The following is a 15215-nucleotide window of genomic DNA, read 5'->3' as shown; positions in this document are numbered from 1 at the left end:
GTATGGCCCCAAGAGCAAGAAGGGCTTCCTCCAGGCTCCAACAGCGTGAATGTAAACCCCATTTGACTAGGCTCCCTAGTAAAAAGTCAACACAAAATCGTGTCGGCAAAGCTGTCACGTTTTTTAAGCCTCTGGGAGCTGAGTATACGCATTCTTCTACTCGCCTTTCTGCTATAGAATTGTTTCTATTTTTAGCAAAGTACGTCCACATAGTGAAATCAAAGAGTTCTAAGTAGTTTATATTTAAAAAACCTTGGGCTCCCTGCCCAAACCTTTCCTACTTCTTAGAGGAACATATTTTCAATCTCTATAAAGATTTTTGCCTGACATTTATTTCTGTATATTTGTGTAATACACCATCTTGTTATTTCTTGATTAATCAAAATTTTAGAGTATCTTAATTGAGTTTCTGTTAAAGAAGGAGAGAAATCAGTTCTCTTCCATCACACCCACACCCTGCCATCCACACTCTCCCCTCCCAACAGGCCAGAGCATACATTATCCACAAGGGGTATATATTGTTCTCTGCTGCATGGATGGCCTCCATTCTCACACAGCCTTTATGGGTTTTTCCAGAAGTTAAAAATTGCCTTGTGTTTTTATTTGCTCAGTGTTCCATGTACTTCTTAGTAGCATTTCCAAAAGTTTTAACACATCTGTTAAATACCTCAGAACTTTTCTAAGCATTCAAAAAAGCTCTTTTTCCTTTCTCTTCCCTTTCTGTGTTGGGCCCCTTTTTCCAGATTTCCATATATTTCCAGATTCCAAATTTCCAGATTTTCCAGATTTTGTATTTATCTAGTGGTTTTCAAAGAAGAGTTCAGGGGGGGAGATAGATAAATAGACGATCAGTAACAGATGGATAGATAGAGAGATGGATGGATAGTTAGGTAGGTGGATGGATTGGTTGATGGACAAACAGATAGATGATAGGTGATAGATGATAGATAGATAGATAGATAGATAGATAGATAGATAGATAGATGATAGATTAATAGATATGGATAGATAATGGATGAATGAACAGATTATCAATCAATTAATCAATAGATAATGGATGGATGGATGGATGGATGGATAAATAAATAGGTCTTGCTTTCATGTCTGAAACTATCTCTAGTCCTCCTTCTGTCTTGACCAAGATCAGTAATCCTCTGTCCATAGAATCGTGGTCTATGTGTGCAATGCCTTCTTTGATCTCTGTGAATCTAAACTCTTGTTTTTCTGTTCTTTTTAACTCCCTGGTTATTATTTCTTCTGCACACCTGCTTTCTGATTTGGCTCCTTTGAGTCTGTCTTTCATGTAGAGCCTTTCTCTTTAGTGTCTGTGATCCTAGCTGTTCATTTGTATTTCTGAGTGAGGCACTCAAGTGCTGGCTAGAATTTGGGCAGATGGGGTTGGGGAGGGCTTACAGACTGATGCAAGGAGTGCATAAACCAGGCTCAACGGAGAAACCTCCCAGCACCAGCACCTGGTGACGCTCTCTCTGGGGATGGCTGACTTTCTCCCTAGGGAGGGTGGATGGGCTTGCCTGCTCTCCCTGGGCAGTCAGAGTGGGGAGGAGCTGAGAGTCCAGAGTGGCTGATGTTCTCTTAATGCTGTCTTTTCAACCCCTGCTGGGTCTGCTCTTCCTGACGTGCGGATTCTCTGTTCCTCAGCCAGGAAGCTCTTCACCTTGTTACAGGTTGAATTGCGTTCCCCTCCAAAAAAAATTCATACGTTGAAGACTCAAACCCTAGTCCATCAGAATGTGACACTACTTGGAGATAGGGACATTAAGGATGTTATTAGCTAAGATGAGAGCTTTAGGGAGGGCCCTAACCCACTGAGACTAGTGTCTTTATAAAAATTTAGGCATGGACACTCACATGGGGAGAATGCCCATGCATAGCAGAGGTCCTGTGGTGTCTGCTCCAAGTGATGCTATTAACCACAACCCCACGTGGGCTTGCCTCCTCCTTGCCTCTTCTCCGCCTCCATCCTGCACTGCCCGTCCCTCCTGCCCTCTCTGCCCCGTCTCCTCTCACTCTTCTCTCTGCCCTCCCAGCTCATCCCTACACGTGGCTCTTACTGACGGCTTGTCCCTGGAGCCCAGAGGAAACCATGAGCTTGGGAGCCAGACCGACCTCAGCGTGAACCCCAGACCTGCTGCTGTCTAACCTGCGGTCTCGGGAGGTCAGCACCCGGGTCCTGCACCACAGAGATGGGCAGAGCATTTTCAGCAGCATCTAGCCCCACCCGTCGACCCACCGTCACCTGCCCAAACCCGTTGGCGGTTTCTCTCTCCATTTTATTTCCCAAATGTTCGGTGTTGTCATCATCCTCTTGCTTTTCTTTTCTGACTTCTATTACATACATACTCATCCCTGAAAATATGTATTGTTTACTTTTGCACACTTCTGAGCCTAAAAACATAAGGTGTGATATTGTTGACTATCTTGTTCATATACCCTGTTACCCAATTTCAGTGCATATACGTGCTGAGCTTGTTGTTTACATGAATAACAAGCCTTTAAAATGTAATCAAATTCAGTTTTACAAAGACCTTGGTCCAGTTTTATCCAGCTGCTCACGGGTTAGTCCCAGGGTTAAGAGAAACCACCACCACATGTCAGAAGCTGTCCGAGTCAACGCTGTCTGGGGAGCGCGGCCAGGTGCTTGCCCTCGGGGGCTGGAGGTCAGTCGTAGGACCAACAGAGGCTCTGAGAGCCCGACAGGGGATGCCCGGCTTCACAGTGGCAGCTGGGGCTGGATGCATGGGGCACTCAGACTGGCGCAGGAATTAAGGAGAAGGCTGTGTGTGAGGGCAGGAGTCCAGGGGGAGGCAGAGAGCACATGACAGTCCACAGGGGTGGAGGTGAGCGTGGCCTAAGCCAGATTCTGGACTTAACAGCGGACTGGACAGGACCCCAGGAGAGGCGTGGTGGCACAGTGCAAAGCCCGCTCTGCACCCCGACTGCGGTGTAAGGCATAGGCTGGGCAGGAGGTCGGGGTGGGCAGTGAAAGAAGGTGCCTCCCCGGCTGGGGAACCCTAACCCTAATTTCCACTGTCTCCTGCTGACTGAGCTCCTTTTGTGTGCCAGACACACGCTCTCATCGATGAGGTTTCGACCCTCCGAGAAGGGCTCCACGTTAAGTGCAGAGCTCTTGTCCTCACCGCAAAGGTGAAGGTGGAACCCGGGCGTCCCACCCGCTCCCGCACGCACAACAGCAGTGGGAGTGGGAACCGGCATGGAAGCGTGAATGCTGACTCTGTTGCATGCGCCCCTCTGGGTCCGGGAAGGGGGTGGGCTTGTGTGATGCCGAGGGGCTGGCTCGCTCGGGGCTGCAACTGATAGAAAGGGAGAGGGAGGGCCTCGGGCTCTCAGTGTGGTTGGCGGCGTGGGCATCTGCACGGGGCGGGGGCCGTCAAAGAGCAAGAAGAAGGATTTAGGGCTCCATAAAAATGTCTGTAAAGGGACAGAAACGAGTTATGGAGCTCCAGAGAAGAGTCTGGAGGTGAGATGCTCGAGGCCTCCATCGCCCCTCCCCCAACCATCCACATCCAGGTGGTGTGGACTCTCCCCAGACGTCATCTGTGCAGCCCACAATCGCGGGAGGCAGGTGTCCCCATTCTCTCACTCCTCGGGATGCGTCAGCCATGCATCCGGTGCCAGGAGCAGGGTGCAGGGGGGCCCGCGAGGCGTCACAGTTGTGAGGGAGGCCGCAGCTCTCTGCAGGATTATCGGGGAAGGCCGTGAGAAGCCACGCTGCGGAAGGACGTGCAATGGGGAGAGAAGCCCACCGTGGGGACACGCGGGAAGAGCAGCCCCACAGGGGGGACTCTGCAGGTGGAGCAGCTCCTGTCCCGGAGACCCCACGGGACAGTAGGAAGCCAGGGGGCATGGGACAGTGGGGCCAGCTGGGGGGCAGGCCAGACCTCACGTTTCCCCCCCGGGGTGGAGGGATGGGCAGGGGACCCCCAGGCACGGGGCTCCCTGCGTTAGACGCCCCACAGTGACTTACTCGTCCACGGCTAACATGAAACACAGTTTGGGGGGGAAACAGGCAATAAGGAAACCGTGACGTAATGAATGCTCAGCACAGCGGATCACGCCCCGGTGTAAGCAATACCGCTCAGGGTGTGTGGGGGCCTGCTGTGGGAGCCCCGCCCCGTGTAGGGTCACCTCAAGGGCCAGGCTGTTTTAGCAACGTTACAAGGTATTATCATTTAAAAAATCTACAACATTGACCTTCACATTTTTTTTCCAAGCCGAAAACAGTGGCGCATAATGAAGGTTTCCTACCTCTGTGCATTTTACCCTGAAAGGAAAGCACTGATGGAGTCTGGCCAAATCACCTTTGCGGATGGGAGTGGAGCCACTGGTGGGGCAGGGTCCAGCTCCCAGGCCAGTGCTTGGGGGAGGGCCCACTGCAAAGCCCGCGCTGAGCCTGGCCACCTACAGGGTGCCGGCATGGGCCAGGCTTGAAGTCATGCCTTCACCAGGCCAACACTCCTCCTGAGCCCAAGAGAAATTTGGAAGAATTAATTCCCAGATTGTGGGAGGCCTCGCCTGGATTAATCATCCTGTCTTCTCTCCCCTTATTTAGAAAAAAGGCAGAACACTTTCCCAAAAACAGCCCATGAATTTTCCAAATGGCCTTCATACAGGAACCTGGTCCATGAATTCCTTTTTTTTTTTCTGCAGAGCCTGGAAGAACATAACAGGGGGAAGGAGCAACCACACCCAGGAACAGGGTCTGGTGGAAAGAAAATTCAAAAGCAGTGAGGTCATACCGTGACTGGGTCCCCAGAGGCGGCTCTGCAGGAGAGCAACCTTGCCTGTGCTCTGTCCTTGATGTTCCCGAGAAACGGGGCAGCGAGGTGGGCAGATAACGGGCGCTACGTTCTAGAAATAAACAGGAAGAGGGCCTTTCTGAACAGACCGGGACACCCAGAAACCAGGTGGGAAACAAATTCACAGTCTTTCTAATGTAAACTTTTACAAATTTAAATAACTAACATAATCTAACATTTTACCAATTCCAACACAATCAACAAAATGTGTTTTAAAAGCCAGACCGAAAACTATCCTTATGCATTGAATAGAGACAACGTGGGTGGCATGATCCCTACACTCCTATAAATTAATAAGAAAGATCCGGCAAAGGGGAGAGGTGTGCAAATTCGCAAGGGATCCATTGGTAACACCAGTGGTCACGTGCCAGGATGATTAACCTCGCCAGTCCCACGGAAGCTCTGCTTAAATTAATGAGGTGTCATTTTTCATTAAGCAGATTGGCAAAACCTTTCATTATTGTAACCAGCTATGTGGGTCAGAACGTAGGAAAACAGCTCGTGCGCCATGAGTGGGGAGGTCAGTTCCTGCCGCTTCCCAGGATGGTGCTAAGCTCCTCGGGCCCTGCACTTCTAGTCCTCAATCGACTCTCTAGAAACACGAGCAGGTGCTTACCAGACGTCAGTGAGGACGGTCTCCACACCAACCCTGGCAGAGGAAGACCCTAGCAGCCCCGCACGCCCGTCGATGGGATGGTGAATGAGTGACTCATGACCGTCCATGCTGTGACAGATTATCCGATCAGTAAAAAGAAAAAGGAAGGCTTTGAGTTTCACAGTACACTTTTAGTGGAAAAAAGTCTCAGAACAAGGTCTATCACATGGTCCACACACAAGGATCAGCATGAGCACAAGCGATTAAGAAACCACCAAACAGGAGGGTTGCCCTGGGGCCCCTCCATGTCCACAAGTCCTTCGGGGGCAGGAAGCGAGCTCGGGGGAGCGGGGTGGATCTGTCCTGCCAGTGTGCTCAGGAAGGCTCCAGCAAGGATGCAGAGCCCCACAGGGCAGCGTATTCCCTCTTCTTCTCTCCATCTGCATGGAGGGCTCCGGGAGGAAGGAATCGATGCCTCTTGTCCCCAGCCACGGGGTCCTCCTGACTCCCAGTCGTGACCCGCTGTCTTCCTGCCCAGCAGAACGTGAAACCGGAGTCAGTGAGCTGAGAAAAGCCCTCATTTCCAGAGCTGGATACGGCAAAGATAAAGAATAAAAGCAGGAACTAGTAAGAGTGGCCGGGTGACCCCAGTAGGAACCATGACCTGCTGTGACCTGCTGAACTGTGACCTGGCGCACTGCTGACCCTCGGTCACCGAGGGGAGGCAGGACCGTGTTCGTGGGGAAGAGCTGTGTGCTGTGGCAGGGACCCACAGGCGTGAAACCTCCTAATGCAGGCTTGCTGGATGAGTGACCCGTAGGGCTCCTCTTGGATGCCCCTGCCCCGGGGTGGGGTCAGTCTTCTGAGGGTCACAGCCTGGCAGGAGGAATGACCACGTGTCCTGTGCTGTGGGCTCTGCGGTCTGGTCTGTAACGGCAGACGGAGCTGACGGAGCACCTAAGTTTGTTCTCAAAGCAATAATGTCGGTGGCTTCAGAGTCGGTCTCCTCCCTGTCTGGTCACCCGGGGGCTGGCAGACTCCAAGAAAGGCTTTCTACCACTGGGTTAGCAATTATTTCATACACACACACACACACACACACACACACGAGCTTGGGATACAAGGAGGAGAAATGCCAGGAGAGCAGCAGGGAGGGAGTTTCCCTGGAGTCCTTGCTGGGCAGAGGGAAACCACGGGTAGCAGGGTTTCGGCTCGGCTCAGACCCCTCACCTGGGACCCCCACCCCCGCCGTGCAGAGCGCCACCACCCGGCTCCTCTCTGCCCTGGGAAGCAATTTCAAAGTCACCGTTCGCCAGTGTTTCAGGAAGGTTTTCTGATTTTCCAAGAATGTTTGTTCCTACCAGCATATTGGAAATCCCAGGCACACATTGAAAAGGATGAGACAGATGCGCTTGAAAGATATGGAAGGTTGAGTGTTCTTTGCAAAAGGGGTTTGTAGAACAGCATGGGCAGTATTTCACTTGGGGACAGACATGATAGATAGATAGATAGATAGATAGATAGATAGATAGATAGATAGATAGATGAGAGATAGATAGAGATATGGAATATTACTCAGCCATAAAAAAATGAATCTTGCCATTTGCAACAACATGGATGGACCTAGAGGGTATTATGCTAAGTGAAGTAAGCCAGACAGAGAAAGACAAATACCGTATGATTTCACTTATATGTGCAATCTAAAAAACAAAACAAATGAATAAACAAAACAGAATCAGTCCTATAAATACAGAGACCACACTGATGGTCGTGGGGGGAGGGGGTGGGGACGGGAGAGGGAGGCCCAGGTTTCCAGTTATGGAGTAAGTCACGGAATGGAAGGCACAGCCTAGGGAGTCGAGTCGATGGTACCGTCATGGGCTTTCCAGTGACAGGTGGTAACAACTCTCGTGGGGAGCACCGCACAATGAATGCACAGACTTGTTGAATCACTGTGTTGCACCTGACACTGATGTAACATCATGTATCAACTGTACTTCAATTTAAAAAGGTGGGGGGAGGGGCGCCTGGGTGGCTCAGTCAGTTAAGCATCTGCCTTCGGCTCAGGTCATGTTCCCAGGGTCCTGGGAATGAGCCCCGCATCGGGCTCCCTGCTCAGCGGGAAGCCTGCTTCTCCCTCTCCCACTCCCCCTGCTTGTGTTCCCTCTCTCACTGTCTCTCTCTGTCAAATAAATAAATAAAATCGTAAAAAAATAAAAAAATAAAAAGGTGGGGGGAGATTAAATAAACACATCACAAAAAAACAGTAGTAAATGCCGATTTTCAAAAATTCAAAAGGTACAGAGGATTATAATGTGAAAGATAAAATTGTCCTTTCCTCCGAAGGAAGCACAGCACTAACATTTTCTTGCGTCCTCTATAAAATACATGTTCATGCAAAATCTTACATACGCACATCCTTTATACAATTTAATAATTACGTATATATATAATCCATACTCTTGACTTTCTATGGTAATTAATACTATGTCATCAATATCAATACAAACAGATCTACACCTTTTTTTCTTTAAAGGTGGCTTAAAATTCATCTCATGGACAGGACAGTTTGTTTAACCAATCCCATAGACATGGATATTTTTACAGTTCCCAGAATGTTAATTTTTCGAACAGTTATGGAGGGAAACTTGTCACACTGAAACATGGTTTTGGGAGGAGAAGAATCTGCACGAGTCAGATGTATTTCCGGTGTATTTTAACTCCTGGAATCCGATGACTTAGAGGAGCATGCCTTCTTCCATTTGATAGCTATCTCAGAATGCCCTGAGTTATATCCCACCCACACTGGATCACGTGTCTTTGATTTCCAGCTGCTTAAATATAAATGCAGATCCGAGTCTCTTTAGACATTCAACGGCTACGCGCATTTCTTTTTCACCAAAATCTGGGTGAGACAGTGTTCGACATCGTCCGATGTCTGTGTGTGCGCCTATGTGTTTCCTCAAGGGTTGGGGTAGTTTTAGTCCTGCCTGTGGTCACATTTATAACTTTAAATAGGCTACTGAAAACTCTTTCTTGCTTTGTAAAATGTAGACAATACCTATTGTCTTTCCTCAGTGAGTGTTGAGCTCACCAGTTCCTGTCGGAGCCCACGCCCCTCCCCTGCGTCCCTAATCTCCCGATTCTGGACAGCTGCACAGTTTTGCACCACCCACCTGCACGGCCTTGACCGCGGGGCAGGTGGGAGCGTGGACCCCGCGGTCAGGTGGCCGCGCCATCCTCACCACCGTCCCCTCGTGCAGATGACCGCTGCAGCCTGGTTACTCGGATGAAGCCCGTGACTAGATCGTCCATTCAGGTAATGTTTTCTGAAAGGCTCCGTGGACGCTCTTCCCGGCGCACTGGCTCGTTGAAAGACCCCACGGCGCCCTCACCCACTTACCTGCCAACTGGACACAGGTTCCAGCTACACTTCCTACTCCCCACGTCCTCTCTAGAAATCTGCAGTCACTCACGTCTCCGCATGGAGGTGACTCTGTTCGTCTGCCTGCTGCCGAGGCATTCCTCCTCACCCTTCACGTGGATGAACCTCACAGGACGCTCCAGCGGCCACATCGCTGGAAGGGCTCAGCTCTTCATTGTGCCAAGAATATCAATCAGTCTGAACCCTACAGATTAATCAGTCCTGCAGAATGAAGCAAGATCGTCCTCTTAAATGGGGAATCTTAAACATTCAGTGCTCCCCCTTGCCTCCCAGATTACATTATACTGAGTCACACATATTTTGCCATTTACCCCTGCGTTTCCCAGAGTGCTGAGCTAGGTAATTGGACAGGCTCACAGCAGAGCACAGCAGTTTCTTCGGCCGGTCCTTGGGGTCAGATGCAGTAAGAGAGGCGTGGGTGTCCACGTCATCCTCGTGGGCCCAGCTTGTGCTTAGGGGCCCCCGAGCGTCCCCCCAGAGGGTCTGCTGTGCCTTGTTCTCTCCCATTGTGTGTGTAGCTGTTCTTCAAGCAGACCTGCGGTGACATCAGGCCAAGCACCAGCAACGGACACACACACACCCCTTATTCTATCTCATTCCAAGCAGTTCTGTTTCCCTGGTCAAACCTAGCTAATAAAACCATATGTTTTTAATCATGAAACGCATCCCATTACATCGCAAGGCTCTGCCTGTCTTCTCCTGTATGGTGCCGGCTCGCTTAGATTGTGTGCAGGGGACATACTCATATTTACAACAGCCGTAGAAACACCAATTTCCTTCGCCACTGTGCTGTGAAGGTCGCAGCCTTCACACTTCACAGAGCAGCTCTGAGTTTCCCCTTCTTAAACTCTAAGGAAGGTGATGACACCTCCGACTAGTATTTTCTGGAAGAGCGTGTAATGATGTAGGAAAATATACACCATGTATTGGGGTTAAAAACCACGACAAAGCATTATATAATAAAAGTTATAAATACGTTGCACAACATATTACCTGTCTACGGAGGGAACCAGAAAAGACATCCAATATTACTCATTATTGTTTCTGGGTAGTCCGATTTTGACTTATTATTTTCTTCATTTTTCAAATATTTTATAATAAATGTGTATTGCTTCTATAATTAAAGCAAAAATAACTGCCATTTTCTAAGAGAGATAGAGACATATTTAAGTTGGCAGGAAGAAGACCTCACCCTGATCTGGGGCTTCAAACCACAATTTACGGCCTTCCGGTGATGATCCTTCCTGCTCCCAATTCCTATCGCCTCTCCTCCAACACAACACCATCCTGAAAGCTGATGTCCTAAAATGTCCCTCGGCTCTGTCCCCTCCCCTCCGGACCTCCACGCCCCGCCCCAAGTCCAGCCGCACACCGTTCCTCTGTTCCGGAGCCCCACCGGGCTTCACATCCACGCTCTCCACCGCCCCGTGGTCATCTTCATCCCCGAACCACTCCACACCCCACATCGGTGCGGGTACTGATGGCCGTCTGTACTGAGCACCCTCCTGCAGCTCAGGCCTCATAGACGTGCCAACTGCTGCAGAATTAAGCTCCGGATTTCCACCCACCAAGTCTGTGACTTCCCCGGCTTTCACCATCTCAGGAAATCAGAGCATCGTTCAATTAGTTCATCCCCGAGCCCTGGAGGCCTCTGTTCACTCACGGATGTAAAGTCTCATCAACCACAGCTCCAAAATATGCCCCGGACCCATCCTTTCATTCCACCTGCATTGCTAACGTGAGTCCCAGCCAACATGGTCTCCTGCTTCCAACACCCCAGTAGGCTCCTAACGGGTCTCCCCAATTCCCTTCTGCCTCCTGCATCCTGCATCTGCACGGAACTCCGAAAAACCTTCAGATCCAAGTGGCACAAACACGTGGTCAAATGCTCCCCATGGATTTGTGTTGAGCTTGGGGAAACGCGGACTCCCTCTGACACAGCTCTTGCTGCCCCCTTCTTAGATCTACTGCTTACTCCCCTCTGGGCTCCCCAGCTCCAAGCACAACGATCCCTTCCTGTTCCTCAGACAGACCAAGGCTGACCCTGACACAGGATTGGGTTTCGGTGCTTGATTCTCCACCGCCAGGGATGTTTCCCCGCGCTTTTTCACGGCCTGTGCCTCCCCACCTTGCAAAGCTCGGAGCGGACATGATTCTCTAAAACAGGCTTTTCTGGTTCCCTCCATAGACAGGTAATCAACCCCCAGCTGGGCATCCCTCCTTGCATGTAGCGCTGTCTGAACCCGTCACCTCCACTGTGGCCCTGGATGTCACTCACCAGTCCCCCGACACGAGAAAGTCAGCCCCATTCTCTGCTTCTCTCGATGCTGTTTTCCAGGCTCTAACACGGTGCCTACGGTTATTGAACTGTGGTCGAATGGGTAAAATGAACGGATCTCCAGGACTTTTTCATAGTTTTTACATCAGTGTGTCTAACTAACACTAACACCAACACCTGTCTCTGTGAGAGGAAACCCCTGCCGTAGCCTTAGGCTTCCCAGTTCAGTCTAGTAGCGACCGGTTAGCGGGCCGCCTTGCCCAGCTTGCTAGAAGCCCACCGGCTGTGGGAGCAGGAGGCAGGAAACATGACGGGCCCCTGCGAATGCATGCTCAGGCTTCACGGGAGCACCGACTCGGGGGCACCGACTTGGGGGTGCTGGCTCGGGGTGCCCACAGCTCTGAGCCGCCAAGGACACCGTTTGCACTCTCTGCCCTGGGAGAGAGGCTGCCCTCCAGAGAACAGTTCACAGGCACTCCAGAAGAGGAGAGAAAGCAGACGGGAGGGAGAGTGGATCGGAGTCCGGACGTAACCACAATGCTTCTCTTCGATGCACCCTCGACCTGCACTCAGGAAAGTATCTGTGTTCGTGCTGGCATGGTTCCGCACCCAGACTGGGGGAGTCCTGCCGACTCCCCATGTCCCATCCACCCTCCCACAACAACCTTTGGAGAGGTGTCGTCCAGAGCCATGACTCCGGCCAGCTCCAGCGCCCATGGTCAGAGTGGCTAGTTGTAGTGCAAACACCCCCCAGGAAGAAAGCCCTTCCTTTTGAGGCATTTTTCTTCAAATTTCGTGGGGTACTGTCTGGAACCCCAGGTATTCCAGGCACTGTGTTTGGAGACAGTGAGGGACACTAATGCAAAGCTGTGAGAAAGTCCTGGAGATCCAAGGTGGGGGTGGCCCGGTGTGTGAGAGCAGAGCGTCCGCGCTGCAGAAGCGGGCCAGTGACAGGTGCACCCCACACCCATGAAGTAGGGAAAGGGGAGAAACCGTGATCACGCCACATGTTGGTGAGGACGTGGAGCAACGGGATTGTGCCTGGTGGGAAGGGAAATGGGTCCGGCCGCTCTGGAATGGGACACGGCAACTTCTTAGAAAGCTAACCATGTCCTTACCACCCTGCCCAGCAACTGTATTGTGGATGTTTATCTCAGACAAATGGAAAATTAGGTTGACCCTAACACCCACACGAGTGGCAGAGAGCTTTGCTAGCCCACACCCACAGAAACAGCCCAGATCCCCATCGATGCGTGAACAGTGGCCCCTCCACATAGTGGGTACAGATGAGCAAAGGGAGTGAGCCGAAAACAATCTGGGTGTGGGTCTCAAGAAAGTTATGTTGAGCGGAAAGCAATCTGAGAATGTTACACACTATAGAATTCCGTCTCTGTAGCACCCTTGAGCTGACAAAATTGCAGAAATGGAAGAGAGGAGTGGTGGGCTGGTTTGGGTCATAAAATGGAGCATGCAGGACCCTTGCAGAGATGACCTGTCCCCCCTCTTGACCTTCGGTGGCCACAGGAATCCGTGTATGGGATAAAATTGCATAGAACTAAGTGCACACATACACATACACTTACCTGTAAAAGTGACGACATCCCGCATTGTAGTTAGGTGACAATCAGGGGAAACGGACAGAGGCGTCTATGGGATCTGTTTCTCACGACTGCGTGTCTCTCTACAATCACCTAAAAGTAAAATATTAAAGAAATGAGTGTGTCGGCATGTAATGACCCAGCTTCAAAACTATGTGGCCTTAGAGTTAAATGAATATAAATCGTGATCGCTTTGAATATGAATATGCTCTGACGCGAGCACAACAGCAGCGGTGAGGTGCCGGTCTGGGTCTGCGCGCCCCTCGGCCTGGCAGAAGCTGGTGAGCCAGCAGGCCGTGGAAGATCTGGGGACACGGGGACCGTCACGCTCACGCATGTTGCACAGCACTCCCGAGGCCGCCAGGCATTGCTCGGGAAAGCTGAGTGTGTCATCACGGAGGGGCCGGAAACTCCACTTCTGGGGACACCGGCAAGTCGGCCCAGGACGGACCTGCAGGAGGGCTTCTGTGCGGGCGGGACGGGACCCCCAGCAGTCAGCAGCATGCCGTGTGCGCAGAGGAGTAGAGGAGGGGGCGGGTGCAGCCCCCGGCCGCCTGCAAAGTAAGAGAACAGGGGTCTGCACCTGCATTCCACGTGGGCTGGAGACAAACAGAAAGACCCAAACAACACCGCACCCAGCCACGTACCTCATCCAGGCACGCGGCCCACAAGAGCTTGTGCCTCTAGGAGGTGGGGTTGACACAGGAATGAGGGATTTGGGAATAAATGGGGTAAAAAATAAAACCAGAGGAAGCCTCTGCGTGGTTGCTGCCCGGGGAAGGCAGTGCCTTGAACTGTGGACAACAGCGAAATGGCACAAGATCCCTATAGGGGTGGGGGTGGGAGGACAAGGGAGCAGACCCTTTCCAGAGGCTGCATCTAGGTGGGCCCCGGAGGGAGGGTCGGAGGGAAGGCTCTGCTGCAGGGATCACTGGGGTAAAGGCAGAAAACCAGAGAAGGAGCGGGGACTCCGGCAAGTGCAAGCAAACTGAAAGCTGGTTCCCAAGCCTCTCTCCCGCCAGCCAGAAGGGAGAGGAGCACCCGCTCCCCCGCTCCCGCTCCTTCCGAGGGGAGCTTCAGGTCTGTCCTCAGGGCGGCTGTCAGGCAGAGAAGGGCCCCACGGTGCGTCCCAGCCCTGCTTCCTGCCTCATTCTGGCTGCTGGGGTTCCGGGCAGCGAGGACATTCTCCCAGGGGAGGGAGCCGAGTGGCTGGGATCGGGACTGGGACGCAGGCAAGCTGGGGACCTGTAGGAGCAGGCCAGCTGGCTTCCCGGCTTCCCGCTGTTGCTGGGATTGCTCTCTTCCTGCCTGACCCTGACCGGGTGCTAGAGAGGCAGCCCCGGAGGGGAGGCCGGGCATGGGAGGCCCCGCCAAGCAAAGCTGCCTCGTAACCTGATGTTGTTTCCCGGGGAAAATGCAACCATTGTTTCCACACAAAACACGCCTCTGTCCCTTGCCAGGCCTGTCTGTAGAAAGTTATTTCTGCAAAAGCCTGAAGGAAAAGACTGGAAAAAAAAAAATGTGCTCTGGCTTCAGTTTCCCCATGCACACTTCTTAGCCAAGTACCGTGAGGCATGCTTAGCAACAGGGCCAAAGGGGCCGCAGCGGGGGACAGCGGGACATGGCATGCACAGGCGGCCCCTAGCCTCCTGGTCCTGGAGCTCTTGCGCTCCCCTTTGCCATGGACCCTTCCAAAGCCTCAGCAGCCCACTGACTCCTGAGTTTACTTTTCCCCAAGAGCCAGATCATAATCAAAATGTTGGGCAAGCAGGTCCTGGGCATGCCGTCGGCAACCTCGGGCCTCCTGCAAAGATCACCGTGACCCTCAAATCCCCACACAGCCCTTGTCCCCAGCCCTCGCTCGAACTGATGGGACAGAGCCCAGCCTCCACCAAGCCTCCCTGGGCCATGCCCTCCTCCTCCTGGCCAGCCAGGCTGCAGACCCCCTCCACCCTCCCTGCCCTGCGGGCCCCAGCAGAACAGATGCCGTGGGCAATCCGTGCTGAAACACTCTTCCCATCCTGGCGAGCCAAATAAATGAAACTATGATGGAGTTCCACTCATAATTCTCACTTAAAATGCTCAATTTTAAATCAGGAAAAATTGCATTTCAGTTCGGAATGAGATATTCTAACGGTATTTTTAAAGGGCCAAGGCATCCGCCAGTCACCCCCTTCCCTCCTAACCGCCAAGGCTGCTCCCCGTCGTGAGGGTCAAGCCTGGAAGGGGCCTTGGGGGGCTGTGGACGGCACTCCCTAGGACCCCCGTGCTTGCACCGCGGTCACTGCTTCACCATCCCTGGAGTCACATGCCCACAGGGGCCCGGACCCCCCTGCAGAGGGATGGACCCTGGAGCCTTGCAGCCCTGGGGACGTTGGGTGTGTGACAGCACGTGAGTGGAGTGAGTGTGGCCATCAAGGACAGCCGTGCCGTCCTCCACATCCCGTAGCCAGCTGGGAGG

At 52.2% G+C, this 15215-nt stretch overlaps 1 long non-coding RNA gene across 2 annotated transcripts; it reads right to left on the bottom strand.

Annotated features, from left to right (window-relative positions):
* Nucleotides 1-2305: 2305 nt before the first annotated feature.
* LOC145716957 (uncharacterized) lies at nt 2306-12758 on the bottom strand. Of its 2 annotated transcripts, none has more exons than XR_014139898.1 (3): nt 12740-12758; nt 5455-9079; nt 2306-4890 (listed from the first exon to the last, which is right to left on the bottom strand). It is a non-coding gene; the product is annotated as an uncharacterized LOC145716957 (long non-coding RNA). The 2 variants fall into 2 exon arrangements; XR_014139899.1 differs by lacking the exon at nt 12740-12758 and adding an exon at nt 9872-10334.
* Nucleotides 12759-15215: the final 2457 nt, after the last annotated feature.

The sequence above is a fragment of the Leptonychotes weddellii genome, chromosome 14 (genome assembly GCF_054177405.1).
Source record: "Leptonychotes weddellii isolate Sample4059 chromosome 14, ASM5417740v2, whole genome shotgun sequence".
NCBI classification, from domain to species: Eukaryota; Metazoa; Chordata; class Mammalia; order Carnivora; family Phocidae; genus Leptonychotes; species Leptonychotes weddellii.
The sequence above is the reverse complement of the archived record's forward strand: the minus strand, read 5'-3'. Positions and strand labels throughout refer to the sequence as shown.